The sequence below is a fragment of the Octodon degus genome, unplaced genomic scaffold, assembly GCF_000260255.1.
Source record: "Octodon degus isolate 3935 unplaced genomic scaffold, OctDeg1.0 scaffold00065, whole genome shotgun sequence".
NCBI lineage: Eukaryota > Metazoa > Chordata > Mammalia > Rodentia > Octodontidae > Octodon > Octodon degus.
The window spans coordinates 4,227,571-4,235,195 of NW_004524641.1; the positions used below are offsets into that span (position 1 = coordinate 4,227,571).

The following is a 7,625-nucleotide window of genomic DNA, read 5'->3' on the forward strand; positions in this document are numbered from 1 at the left end:
CTTCCCTTTGAAGAGATTCTTTCTCTTTAACAGTATCTATTGTATCTTTCAGATTTTATTTCTTCTTTCAGGTTTCTACACAAGTGAACAATATGATATTTGCACATGCAGATCTGATTTATTTCACTTATGAGTATGGCCTCTGGTGGCTCCCATTACTTATAAGAGCCTTGAGTTTATCTTTCTTATAGCTAAGTAATACTCCATTGTGTAAAACTACCACATCTTTTTTTTTTTAATTCATTCCTTAGTTGATGGACATTTGGGTTGCTTCCAAGACTTAGCTATGTTGGGCTGGCGAGATAGTTCAGCAGTCTAAGGTACCTGCTTAGGCAAGCTTAGGCATGCACAGGGAGCACAGTTCAATCCCTGGCACCACATACCATGCCAGCCCCACATCCAGGGTGCACTGAGCCGGCCACAAAAAAAAAAAAAAAGACTTAGCTATGTCAAATTGTGCTGCTATAAACATGGATGCACATATATCCCTGTAGTATGTTTTCATTTCTTTTGGAAAAATACGTAGGAGAAGAATAGTAGAGTTGAATGAGACCTCCAATTCTAGCTTTTTGAGGAATCTCCATTCTGATTTTCAAAGTGGTTGCACCATTCTACATTTCCACCAACAATGGACAAGGGTTCCTTTTCCTCCACAGCCACTCCAGCATTTGTTATTGGTTGACTTTTTGATGATAGCCATTTTTTTTTCTGGGATGAGATGGAATCTCACTGTTGTTTTAATTTGCCTGTCTCTAATGACCAATGATGTTGAACATTTTTTCATATATTTATTTGCCATTTGTATGTCTTCATCTGAAAAGTGTATATTCATCATAAATGCCATTTTTTGGATTGGGTTTTCTTTTTAATTCGGGGGGTCATGAGTTTTTTCAATTCTTTTTATATTCTAAATAGATGTTATAGGTTAGGGAGATAGCTCAGTTGCAAAAGCACCTTCCTGTCAAGTGCAAGGTTACGAGTTTGATCTCTGGTGTCCTCCCCCTCCAAAAAAAAAAAATTCTAAATAGAAGTTGTTTGTCTGAGGGACAATTGACTATAATTCTTTTCCAATTTGTGGGTTTTCCTTTTACTCTGTTGATTTCTTTTGATACACAGAAGGTTTTTAAAATGATGAGATCCCAGTTATTGATTCTTTAAAGTATTTCCTGTGCAGTTTGATTTTTCTTCATGAACTCTCTACCTTTCCCTATGTCTTCAAGCTTTCTACCTATTTTTTCTTCCATTAGATGTACTGTTTCAGTTTTAACACGTTAAAATTTTTTTTTCAAAATTTTAATGATAAACAGATAGCAATGAGACAGTTTCAAATCAAATCGGAAGTACAGTTTCAACAAATAATACACTGCATATATTCTTCTCAAAACGTTAAAATTTTTTTTAAAATTTATTTTGTACAGGGTCTTGCTACACAGCTCAGACTCATAGTGATTCCTCCTGTCTCAGCCTCTTTAGCACTGGGATAATAGGTGAGCATCACCACACCCAGTTTTGGAGGTGGGTATGGTGCACCTAGAGTTCTGGGACCAGAAGGCATGTGATACAGGGATCGAACCAGGTCCTTGCACTTGCCAGGCAGGCGCTTAGACTGCTGAGCTATCTCTCCAGCCCACTGTTTCAGTTTTAATATTTAAATATTTGATCCATTTTGACTTTAGCTTAATGCATGCTTATAGATATGGGTCTAGTTTTAGCCTTGGCATGTGGAAAGCCAATTTTTTCAGCATCATTTATTGAAGGGGCTAATTTTTTTCTAAAGAATGTGTTTGGCCCCTTTGTCAAAGATAAGGTGGCTGAATGTGTTTCTAGTTGTGTCTATATATTTTAATATGCATCATTGATCCTCAGCACTTGTTTTTCCAGTACCATGCTGATTTTATCACAGTAGCTTTGTAGTATAATTTAAAGTCTAGGATTGTGATGTCTCCTGCCTTTCCTTTGTTACCCAGGATTGCTTTTGCTATTCTAGGTCTCTTTCGGTTTCAGATTAACTTTGAGAATTTTTTTTTTTTTTTTGATCTGCGAGGTATATAAACGGTATTTTAATCAGGATTGCATTTAACCTGTATAAAAATTTTGGGTTATGGTAATTTTTACAATGTTGGTTCTTCCTGTCCATGAGCAAGAAATATTTTTCCATTTTTTGAAATCCTCTTCAATCTCTTTTTCGAGAGCACTGCAATTTTCACTGTATAAATCTTTTACCTCTCTTGTGAGATTTAGTCCTATCTATTTCTTTTCTTTCCTTTTTGATGTCATTGTGAAAGGGGTGATTTCCCTAATTTCTCTTTTGGTGAATTCATTGTTTTTGTACAGAAATATTATTGATTTTTGAGTGTTGATTTTGTATCCTGCTATGCTATTGAATTTGGTTATTATTATTATTATTATTATTATTATTATTATTGAATTTCATCATTAAGTCTCCAGGTCTCTTGGTGGGTTTTTTTGGATCTTCTATGTTGTGTATCATGTCATCTGCAAATAATGATAATTTCACTTCTTCTTTTCCAATCATTATTCCTTTTATTTATTTCTCTTGTCTAATTGCTCTGACTAATGTTTTCAGAACTATTCTGAATAGGAGTGGTGACAGTGGACATCCTGGTCTTGTCCCTGATTTTAAAGTGAAGACTTTCAGTTTTTGTCCATTTAGAATGGTAGTAGCTGTAGGTTTGTCATAGATGGCTTCTGTCAGGTTGAGGTAAAAGTCATATATTCCAATTTTTTGTAGGGTTTTTTTTAAAATCATAAATGAGTGCTAGAACCTCTGACATTGCCAGTCCTATGGATAAGCCACTACTATTATGGACTACTGGACTATATTGGATTATTTTGCTGAATTCACGCACCTATAATATTTAAATGGCAATGGAATACCCATCTTTGGCAAAACTAAACAAAAAGAGGGATATAAATGAAGGACCATTTAGTATCTGTATATATGAAATAGGATAGATATGCAGCTACTTTTTCTTAATTCAATGAGAAGAAAGATTTGTACTAACAGTGTTTGAACAGGATATCACGTCTGCATTTTGTACCATGAATAACCACTATGAAGACAACAATATGCAATGTATTAATTATTGTAACTGTTCTACTAACCTGTTTTGAAACTGTCTCATTGCTATTTGTTTCTCAATAAAATTAGTTTTAAAAAATGAGTGTTGGACTTCTTCAAAAGCTTTTTCTGAATCTATTGAGATAATCATGTTTTTTTTTGTCTTTGGTTCTGTTAATGTAATGTATTACATTTATTGATTTGCATATATTGAACCATTTCTGCATTCCTGGGATGAATCCTACTTGGTGATGACTTATAATCTTCAGGATTTGCTGCATTGTGTTTGCTAGTACTTTATTGAGGATTTTTACATCTATGTTCATTAGGGAGAATGGCCTATAGTTCTCTTTTTTTGATTGGCTCTTTCTCTGGTTTTGGTGTCAGGGCAATACCTTCTTCCAGGAATGAGTTTGGGAGAACTGCTTCCCTTTCCATTTCATTAAAGAGTTTGAGAAGAATTGGCATTAAATCTTTTCTAAATTTCTTGTAGAGTTCAGCTGTGAATCCATCACAACTTGGGATTTTCTTTGTTGGTAGGGTTTTTTTTTTATTACATTTTTCAATTTCATAGACTGATATTGGGTTATTCAGAATTTTTGTATATTCCTGATTCAGCTTTGGTAATTCCTATATGCCTAAGAATCTGTCCATTTCTTGTGGGTTTTCCACCCTGTGAGAGTAAAGATTTTAGAAATAGGTTTTAATGATCTTCTAAATTTCTATAGGGTCTGTAGTGATTTCACCCATTTCATTCCTTATTGTGTGATTTAGTTTTTTTCTTTCCTTTTTTGATAAGGTTGGTTAGGGGTTTATCAATTTTATTAATTCTTTCAAAGAACAAACTCTTGGATTTATTAATTCTTTGTATTAGTTTCTTTGTCTCCATTGCATTCATTTTTATTCTGATCTTTATAATTTCCTGCCTTTTTTGGGCTTTGGGTTTGACTTGCTCTTCTTTTGCTAGGAGCTTGAGGTGCAGCATAAGGTTGTTTATTTGGGCTTGTTCTGTTTTCCTGATGTGAGAATTTACTGCTATACATATCTTTCTTGAGACAACTTTTATTTCATCCCACAAGGTCTGGTAGGTTGTATCTGAAATTTCATTTGACTGTAAATATTGTTTAATTTCTTCTTTAGTTTCATCTGTGACCCACTGATTGTTCAGGAGGGTGCTATTTAATTTCCATGTGTTTATAGAGTTTTGTGATTTATTTTGTCAATAATTTCCAGTTTTATTGAACTATGATCAGATAATATGCAGGGAATAATTTCAATTCCTTTGCATTTCCTTCAGCATGCTCTATGTACTAGTATATGGTCCATTTTGGGGAACGTTCACATGCAGCTGAGAAGAATGTGCATTTTGATATTTTTGAGTGAAACACTCTGTAAAGCTCCACTAAGTCCATTCCTTCACAAGTTTGGTTTAGTTCTTCTATTTCTTGACTGATTTTTTGCCTAGTTGATTTCTTTGTGACAAGGAGGTATTAAAGTCCCTATTACAATTGTGTTATTGCTCATTTGATTTTTCATATCTGTTAAAATTTGTCCTATACAGTTGTGTGCCCCTACATTGGGTGCATGTATATTTATGATTGCTGACTGTTTTCTCCTAACAAGTATATAGAGTAACCTTCTTTATCTCTTTTGATTATGCTTGGTTTGCTAGCTTTCTTTAAGATTTGAAATTGAAATATGCCTTCCTATGGTTCATTGATCTAGATCTAATGCAGGACCACAGAGAAGGGAATCCAAACTGCTTGCCACATAATGACCCTTCAATAGTCCAAGTCATGCTTGTGTGATCAGAAAATCACCCAGCTATTACAAAAGTTTATTTTTCAAAAATTTAATACATGAAAATGTGTATGACCCAATCTTCAGTCAGCGAAAGCAGTGCTTGGAGGAGGGGCATGAATTTTTCTGCTGAGCAGTCATTACTTAAACTCGTTCCCAGGCTTCCAACAGCATGATACTATTTCTTCGTATTACCACCACTCATTCCAATGCTGTTCTGTTGCCCACTAGTTGTCATCTCCACACATGCATCTATCACAAGATTCACAAAGGGATCAAATCCTCGCAATATTCCTTGGACATGTCTGCCACCATTCAATTTCAATGACAACTACTTGTCCATAAATTTTTTCAGCTCTGGAGTGTGAGCTTTGCTCATCTTGTCTAGTCAGCAGGCTCAGAGATCCTTCAAATTTATCTTTTAAGACTGATAGTACTCCACTGTACAATATACTACATTTTCTTTATCTATTCATCTGTTTATGAACATACAAGCTGTTCTAATAATGTAGATATTACAGGTTGTGCTTCCATAAACATAGGTATGCACGTGTCACTGTAATCTGACTACTTTAACTCTTTTGGGAAAATAACTAGAACAGGTATAGCTAGGTCAAATGGATTTTTTTTTTTTAGTTTCTTGAGGAATCTCCGTAGTGATTTCCCTAGTGGCTATACTACTTTACATTCCTACTGACAATCTAGAAGAGATCCTATACCCTTGCAGAAGTGCCAGCATTTGTTATTTTTAGGCTTCATGATAATGGCCTTTTTAATGTAGTAGGATGGTATCCCCTTTTTTGGAAGGTGATGGTAGCAGGAATCAAACTAAGGACCTCAGAATAACCAGGCAGGCACCCAATGGAGCTAAATTTTTGTCTGGCCCCAAGATGGAACCTCAGTGTTGTTTTGATTTGCATTTTTCTCCTGGACAGGGATGCTGAATATTATTTCATGTACTCAGTGGGAATTTGTACCTCTTCTTTTTTTTAATGTATTTAATACAGGGTCTACAGGGCCTTACTACACAGATGGGATTCATAGTGATCCTCCTGTTTTTAGCCTCCCAAGCACTGGGATTGCAAGCACCTGCCACCATGCCCAGTCTCATTCATGGTCTCAGTGTACCCCTGGGTACACTGTACTCTGGGGACAGAATCCCAGTCCCGGCATCTGCCTAAGCAGGAACTTTAATCCCCTGAGCTATTTAGCCAGCTCAATACACTTCTAAAGAGTTGGGGAGATAGCCCAGCGGCATAAGCACCTCGCTGGCAAACACAAGGTCTTAAATTCAATTCCTGGTACAAAAAATAAATAAATAAAAAAATAAAAAAAGCAATACACACTACAGCTCTGTTGAGTACTCCAGACTTTTTAAGAAGCAGTATAATATTCTATAATAGAATACTACTTCAGCCTATGTAAGCATATGCCATGCAAGTTCTCTACCACTGAGCTGTACTACAAGTCCCACATCAAAGATTTTTTGAAACATTTTTCCTTGAAGTCTAATGAGTTTTTACTTGGAATGGGTCTCTAGATGTGGATTTAGTGGGTCAAAGTTTATACATAGTTTGTATTTTTATAATGTTAAATAACATGTTAAATTTTTGTACCATTTTGTGTACATTTTTGCTCTCTCTTCACTTTGTTGGTTGGCTTTTCTTGTTTCTTTTGCTAAACTTAATTTTTTTTATCAAAAAGCTTGTATTTAAAATTTGAAGGCACAGGGGGCCTGGCCCTAGCTCCGTTCTTTAAGTGGCTGCTTCCACAATGCTGGCAGCCTCAGGTTGCTGTAATTCGATCCCCACAACACTCCAGCCAGCCAAAAAAGTGCCCTGAAGTCATTCGAGGAGAAAAAAAAAAATTTGAAGGCACATTAAATCAGTTCTTGTAAGAGTAGGTAGGGATCAGGAGTAGGAACAAAAGATTATCCTACTTTACCAAACATACATTAGTGTCATTTTTCAAATTTACAGAGATTCCATCTCTAGTCTTCCTTTTTCTCTTTTGAGAGGATTCCAAATTCACCTGTGCTAGCAACAGTGGAAGGATGTCCTGGAGTCCTTTCTTAGGGTCATTCTACTGCCCACCAACTCCTCTCTTACAACATGAGCTGGTTTCATTTGGAGTCACGGGTTTCTATCCATCCTGAGTTCTCTGGCTCTAGGAAGGGCCCTTCACACCAACAGTCGTCGGAGCTGCAGGGGCGGGGTCCCTGCCACTGACCTGTGCAAGTCTTTATTTATTCTTGCGTGTTTTAAGGCTTCTATGATGACTTCCCGAGGAAGTGGAAGAAGCAGCCTTCTGGGGCTTCACTCCCCCCAAAGATCCATCCAGATCCTCAGGGTCCTCCTGGCGGGGCTCATTTTCCTGATCGTGGAAGTTTGGAGAACTATCACTTTCTGTCCCACTTCCTGGCTCCCTCTTTTCAATGAGCTGGTCCTGAACTCCTGCCAACGCACTTACGGCAGCTGCCATTGTGACCGGAAATTTACTGAAGAGCCACTCGGCTTTTCTACACTTCCGGTTCCTTCAATCATGTTTGCAGTTGGAGTTTGGTTGGTCAGATAGCAATCCCAGCCACGAAGAATACTGCCACTAATCTGAGCGTCTTCCAGGCAGCTTCTTTCCAGGCAGCTTCCTTCCTTCTTTCTTTCTTTCTTTCTTTCTTTCTTTCTTTCTTTCTTTCTTTCTTTCTTTCTTTCTTTTTGTTCCTCGAATGCCTTCAGGGCACTTTTGG

The 7,625-nt window shown here is 36.7% G+C and overlaps 2 pseudogenes; both read right to left on the reverse strand.

Moving 5' to 3' along the window:
- Positions 1-5,026: 5,026 nt before the first annotated feature.
- On the reverse strand, positions 5,027-5,261 carry LOC111817642 (annotated as a pseudogene).
- Positions 5,262-7,123: 1,862 nt separating this feature from the next.
- Positions 7,124-7,625, reverse strand: part of LOC101582595 — a 965-nt pseudogene continuing 463 nt past the window's right edge.